Raw genomic sequence first — 7743 nt, forward strand, 5'->3', positions numbered from 1 at the left:
ATCAATGACGTCACACGTTTCTTCCTTTCTCAGTCGGATCACCTTCAACCGGAACTGCTTGCATGTGCACTTCCTGTTCTCATTGTAACCTTTCTGTAAGGTGCTAGTGACACAGTTTGAAAGGCGGAAGCGAAACTGATTTTGTTAAGTCTATAAAAGTTTTGTCGGCTATCATAGTGTGAGAACGACGGCACAATGAAATTCTCGCAAGGACTTGTATTATAGAGGAAGGAAATGTGAAAAAAATCTTTCATAAAATAGCGAAGTGATGGTCATAATAAAGTGCGACTCGGTAATAATAACTGTGTGGTATTTGTTTCACTGTTGTGAGACTTATTTAACCCCTATAGCTATCATACTGACCCTGTACTATAGCTCAGTTACTTATACTTACCGTATTCGACGTAATAAGCGCCGAGGTCGCTCTCAAAATTAGAAATAGGGGGCTCTTATCAGAATATTATTTTGGTGAAAAAGACAGAGTTGAAAGATAAATTTCATGGTTAATGCTGACAGCCTGAAATGTTTATATACGAGAGATAATTTTTTTCCAGAATTTAAATGCCCATAATTAAGGGTGCATATAACACACGAGTACGTATTATACGCGAATAAATAAGTGTTGTGTACATTGATCAATCGGAAGGGGTGCTAATTGGGATTGTTCACCAGCCAATATATTAGCAAATATCGACGTGGGCGCTTATTAGAGCGGGGCGCTTATTACGTCGAATACGGTATTACTGTTGAAGAGGTCAAGATACTTTGCTGTCCAGATTTGTACAAGAGATGACTATGGTAAAAATATAGGTAGCATGGCTCTCGATATGGTTATCAATGTTGTAATATTAAGTTGTATACAACGAAATTATAATAAACATAAAATGACCGATATGCTACATATTAATTCTAATAAAACACACGGATCAGTGAACTGAGAAAAACAGCTGATGTGACAGTAAATCCTAACTCACCCACTCCTAGAATTGTAACTGTCTGTTACACATCCGATGTCACTGAAGTTTCAAAGATTAAATAAATCCAAAAAGTCCAGCCTGCTGAAAATCTTATTCGATGTTAAACACCTTCCCCTACCCCCTTAAAAAACAGCAACAAAAGAAAACAACTAAACAACCAGTTTCAACCACACACCCAAAACGAAAACGATATCAGAAGAACATCGCGCTTGCTACATTCATGCATGCAGATTCCCACCTGTAATCCTGTTCACGTACGTACATGTGTTACAGAGATCCCCCCAAATGACACGACAATTGTGCGCAGACCATTATACGACTCACTGCAAGTGCCCATGCGGTCCATGGTGTGCTATACATCTATGTATAGACAATAAATGGGTTTCTGGCTCTGTGTATTTTATTAGGATCCATTATTCATTGGCTATTTACAAATTATGATTTTCACCCATAAATATAATTCTACCATGAAGGTCACTTTTCGAAGAGCTCCCGTTATCTCAGATGAATGTCATTGACAAGTGTAATCATTACCAAGATTAGCAGGGCATTGCTGTCCACGATCACTTTAACAGCACTAGAACAGGCCATTCCTCTCGTTGTTAACTATTATCTCTCGTCATCCCCCATCACCATCCCGATAACTAACTACAATTACCATGCATTTAATCTTATTTGTCCCTGTCACGGCGCTAATATCGCCCATCACGATCTTCTCCTGACCTCTGCAAACAAGGTCAAACTGCAAACCTCTTTTCCTCGCTCCCCGCGTTCCTAATTTGTCAGTCCAATTTGGGTGGGTTTAATCACCAGAGAAGATGAATTTTCATCAGTCCTTGGCAATCTTGACCCTCACCTCGACTGACATGTGGCAAACATCGGTACATGCAGGTTCAACTCTTGCCCACTGCTTATAAACAGGTCTTATCTCTTGCCGATTCATCAACGTCACTTATTCACTCAAAACATTAAACGCTAGAGCAAACTGGAATTGTACTCTTGTGTGCCCTTTAAAAGCCTTTAAGAATAGTTTTGCATTTCAGTGAAGGAACCGTTTCTAATTAGTCGAACGGAAAGAAGAGTAGTCCTGCACCACGATCGTGGAATATATTTATTTTATGACAAAAAATAATTCTAGAAACGCATACAAAAGAAAGTCTAGCCAGCTCAAGCTAGCTCTATAATCAGCATAGGGAAAAAAATCATTTTTAGAGTCAAGAAGGATATTGTGTAATATAAGATTTCAGAGACTAAATGTTAGTCTCAAAGAAGAGAAGCGACATTACGTGTATATACGTTACAACTAGACTCGCATCTTGGCTCTGAAATGAAAATATTTTGAAGAAAAAACATTTATTAATTTATCTTAATAAATTATAAGGAGCCATAAGACAATCCCCATTTTCAGAAACTGCAGTAATCTAGATTTGCCAAGCATTACAAGACTTACATGAGATGTTATAGATATGTGTTCTTTCAGGGTCTGTATGACAAACTACGCTACCCCATCTTAGGCCGTGATAGGTAGATAGAAAGTTTTTTTATTTTGCTAGTTGATGATTTTGCCGATAGGGGGTGATTGTGTTGCAGACACCCGGTGTTACAAGTAATTCTACAATGACTCCAGGACATACTTTACACCATTCATTATAGATCTTGTACACGACATGGTACAATTTTTTTCATCGACACTTAACACGCAATTCATCACATTTTAAACACATATACAATGTTTATGAAGCTTGGCGCCTGCAACGTCGCATTGAAAGACGTAAAAGAAGAAATCCAGTCGTCAACTCGGCCTTCGTTGATACAACTTAAACTTCGTAAATACATGTGGATATATGAAGATAATATATAATACGTTTCTAAGAAAACAGTTTGTAAACTTAGGACACAAGTGTGTGATATGGGATCTGATTTCAACCCCCCAAAGTTAATAGTTCCTTATTAGTCAATTGAGTGGTGATTACTAAGATTGTGTGTAATTGCTAGAAGCGGTTACCGGCCACAACTATACTCGTGCACCTTTTATATGTGTTACTGCTAAAGTACTGACCATACTTATACTCGTGCATCTGTTATATGTGTTACTGCTGGAGGCAAGTACTGACAATACTTATACTCGTGCATCTGTTATATGTGTTACTGCTGGAGGCAAGTACTGACCATACTTATACTCGTGCATCTGTTATATGTATTACTGCTGGAGGCAAGTACTAACTAACACTTATACTGGTGCATCTGTTATATGTGTTACTGCTAAAGTACTGACCATACTTATACTCGCGCATCTGTTATATGTGTTACTGCTGGAGGCAAGTACTGACCATACTTATACTCGTGCATCTGCTATATGTGTTACTGCTGGAGGCAAGTACTGACCATACTTATACTCGTGCATCTGTTATATGTATTACTGCTGGAGGCAAGTACTAACTAAGACTTATACTCGTGCATCTGTTATATGTGTTACTGCTAAAGTACTGACCATACTTATACTCGTGCATCTGTTATATGTGTCACTGCTGGAGGCAAGTACTGACCATACTTATACTCGCGCATCTGTTATATGTGTTACTGCTGGAGGCAAGTACTGACCATACTTATACTCGTGCATCTGCTATATGTGTCACTGCTGGAGGCAAGTACTAACTAACACTTATACTGGTGCATCTGTTATATGTGTTACTGCTAAAGTACTGACCATACTTATACTCGTGCATCTGCTATATGTGTCACTGCTGGAGGCAAGTACTGACTTATACTTATACTCGTGCATCTGCTATATGTGTCACTGCTGGAGGCAAGTACTGACCATACTTACACTCGTGCATCTGCTATATGTGTTACTGCTGGAGGCAAGTACTAACTAACACTTATACTCGTGCATCTGTTATATGTGTCACTGCTGGAGGCAAGTACTGACCATACTTACACTCGTGCATCTGCTATATGTGTTACTGCTGTAGGCAAGTACTAACTAACACTTATACTCGTGCATCTGTTATATGTGTCACTGCTGGAGGCAAGTACTGACCATACTTACACTCGTGCATCTGCTATATGTGTTACTGCTGGAGGCAAGTACTGACCATACTTACACTCGTGCATCTGCTATATGTGTTACTGCTGGAGGCAAGTACTGACTGATACTAATAGTCGTGCATCTGCTATATGTGTTACTGCTAAAGCACTGACCATACTTATACTCGTGCCACACCTACACTTGTGCATCTGTTATATGTGTAACTGAATAAAACAAGTGACAAACTAAATGATTGACACAAGAGTGGAACCACTGTGAATAACTTTATGAATTGGATTATATCAAAGGAACAAATAGAGACGCGCATAATGAACGAACACTTCAAGGACATTTCTCTGATTACATTAGCCCCTTCCCTACGGTCACGAGTAACTGTTCTGTTTATCTTTAATATGTAACCCAGCACGGCAGTTTGACTGCCCTTAGCATGGGTCGCGGCAGATCAGATGAATTATTCATCGTCATGCCATTGAAAATTAGATAACGCGAAAGAGAGTGTGGCTAACACTAGACTATCGGTTTACTAGACATCGCCTCCAAGTATAGAGTATAAGAGAATGAATAATCATTGTTTGCTGGACTTTATGCAGCATAGGTTTGATATGAATAAGCGTATTAAACCTGCATGGCATTGCGATTCAGGGAAGTGAATAGTTCATAATTGTATATATGTCTTTGTTTAATATATACACAAAAAAGTTAAAATTAATATACCAAGTGAACAGTGACGAGTGCGATATATGCGTTGTGTATATGATCAACGAAACTACTTTTGTCACGCATCTGGCGTCACACATCAACACAACATATCAGAAAGTATTATTGTGGTTGTTTATTAAGGTGCGCTGCATTAAAACAGTTGTTCTGACAACGGATTGACGCAATATCATATTTGTAAACCAAACTCTCAGTTAATCATTCACAATGATAAATACTCGAATCCTTCAACCCAACGCTGCTCTTTACATGTTCTGTAAAAACATTTATACAAAACTAATACCAACACACAAACATAATACGCACATTACAACAGCAGGCAGATTGTCTATGCATAGTGAATACACTCGCCGCAGTCTCAATCCTTTCGGTTGAACGTTGCTCATCAAATCTGAATAATATGATAATTTGTTCCATTGTGCCATTGTTAGAATCAAGCACTATGGACACGCGATGTTTTCTCGACACGCGCAAAAGATATAAAACGACGCTACTTTTTTACGAGTAATTAAATGAAATAGACCCCTGTCTTCCTTTAAGCTTCTTTTCAGTGATGTTTATGGACCATCTGACTCAACTGTGTGGTGATTGTTTCCAATCATTGTTAATGGTCACAACCCTCATTGGAACTGAGATGTCATTACAGCCATTAGTAGCTGGTGCTCGTCAATTAGACAAGCTACTTTCATACAACTGTATACCATGATGGCAGTTTCGTCATGAACATATATAAGGCCAACACTCACGACGATTCTTATAACCAATTTACCTATTGTATACATATTTAACTTATTTGGTTAAAATTGATTAGAGATCACATTCGTTTGTAAAAGCAACAAGTCTAAATTCCATGCAACACTTTGAATGTCTAGGATGGCATGGACGTATGAAATATACAATGCAGTAGAGTTTTGACTGATCACATCTTTAGCACAGATGGTCAGTATTATACACATTCACTTTGTGTAATCATATAATCGGTTTTTTAAACTTCTATAAGTATTTATTTCAAACTTATTTAGTAAATTATTCATATAATCTCGGACATGTATTTCTGAAACACTGTGGGGAATGTTGACCTTTAAGTTGAATTTTAAAACTAGTGAAATGCATTCTCTAGTCTGTAAAAAGTCAAAGCTTCAACAAGTGTAAACAATTCAACTTTTGAAAACATATTGGAATTTAGGTAATCTACTTGCCTTAGATATAGGAATTTTAACATTTTATGTGATGAGATACCAATTTGTATCTTTGGACCAGGTTCTTTGGACCAGGTTATAACAGCGGACATGTAGTGTAGACTTCCTTATTTTGAAAATATAACTTTCAGTCGAACCAAATAGGAAATATAGGTGAGAAATATGCATCACAATTCAAATGCTTTGAAAGAGCAATGTAGTTACATGCATGCAATGCCCTACATATTGCAACGTCTCAACGTTCGATATAGGTTTGCTATATGTCCCATTATAATGATATTACAAAAGAAAAAAACGGATGAGAATATCTCAGTAGACATTTGGGCATTTCAGTGTATAACAAATTATCGCAAAAAAAATAATTATCAAGTATCAAAACTGCACTTTGTTGATATCATTCATCATTTAAACTTCTATTATTCCTTCGTCGGGATGTAATTGTCATGTATATTAACTAAGATAAACAGTTTCCATCAAAACGAAACATTGCATTCCCTCAAATGAATAATGCATCTAAATATCTATTTACGCTTAGGGGTGATTTGAAGTGGGTTCTCTTGTTGAATCTCTCCAGTAAGTCTATCCGATAACTCTTTAAACAATGTATAAATGAATACAAACATCCCTGTGAGCAACCAGAGTACACCCAAATGTATTCCACGACATGACACAAGACAGGACGTGGGGCAAATAATCTATATGTCCATCAGTTTGTAGACATTTACGGATACGAAAAGAACCATACAGAATCTAGACAAAACACATGCATCTTTGATAAATAAACCGGTTGCTTACCTCCCGCCAGCATGATGAGGACTTGGAAGAGCGTCAGAAGTTGCAGACGATGATCCTCCGACCGGACTTTGGAAGCTGCGATTGTCGTCTGCCGCTGGAAGAAAGGGCGGGAAATTATAATGATGTCTTCTCTCCGGATGAAAGTTTCAAACTTTTGTCTTCGCTGTACAATGACTTGCAGCAGTCACAGGACGGTCCAATCTAGGGCCCGCGAAAGCAAGCATACAGTGCCTTCTGATCGAAATGGTTAAGCAAGTCAGATACCATTTAGGATTAATCTCTGGAGAAATGAACCGTCATAAATGGGCGAGGGTTCCGGACAGTTGCAGATATTTCTTGCCTGTGACTGATCAAATAGCCACTTCTTCGCAGAGATTGGAATATTGATTTGCTGTTGCGGGAGCCAGAGCACGTGCAATGACGTCACAGAGTAGCCATGAGGGTGACAGGATTATAGTGGACAATTATACTAACGCGCTAACTTTGTCTGACATTTAATGCATTAAGCTTTTCCCGCACTCAGACTTGTTGACCAATGTGGAATGAACCACTGTATGCCATAAGTCGTTAGCCTGATTACAACAAACGCTAGTTACAAAATTTTAAACGTTAGCAATTCAAATGAATCTAATGCGAAATATGAAAAGCGCCTTTGACTTATTCTACAAACTTGAATCATTCTAACATTTAAAAGAATCATTGGCGATAACATATTTATAAATATCAGAAAAGCTTCCGTTAATGTTCTTTTTTATTTTGAATTAAGTCTCACTTACAATAACAACATTGTTTTTTTTCTTTCTTTAAGATACATAGCAAGGAAGAGATGCGTTTTAACTCACGATTTCATGACGCCGCCGATGGTCGTTAATTTCTATTCATCAGCGGAAGAATAAGATTGATACGAACTTGACGAGAAATACATACATATCTAAAATCTTAATGAATAAACGAGCGGCTGTCAAAACAGTATCGCTCAATTTTAACAGGCATACATCTGAAGTGA

The 7743-nt window shown here is 37.8% G+C and overlaps 1 protein-coding gene across 1 annotated transcript in view; it reads right to left on the minus strand.

Annotated features, from left to right (window-relative positions):
- The window catches only part of LOC124111326 (matrix metalloproteinase-2-like), a 70680-nt gene extending 63783 nt beyond the window's left edge, over positions 1 to 6897 (minus strand). The window contains exon 1 of the mRNA XM_048396162.1: positions 6738 to 6897. The gene's annotated coding sequence lies outside the window, so the exon portion shown is untranslated. The remainder of the gene's footprint in view (positions 1 to 6737) is intronic.
- Between the last annotated feature and the right edge of the window lie 846 nt (positions 6898 to 7743).

This window comes from Haliotis rufescens, unplaced genomic scaffold (assembly GCF_023055435.1).
Source record: "Haliotis rufescens isolate VD_foot unplaced genomic scaffold, xgHalRufe1.0.p SCAF_15, whole genome shotgun sequence".
Taxonomy (NCBI): Eukaryota; Metazoa; Mollusca; class Gastropoda; order Lepetellida; family Haliotidae; genus Haliotis; species Haliotis rufescens.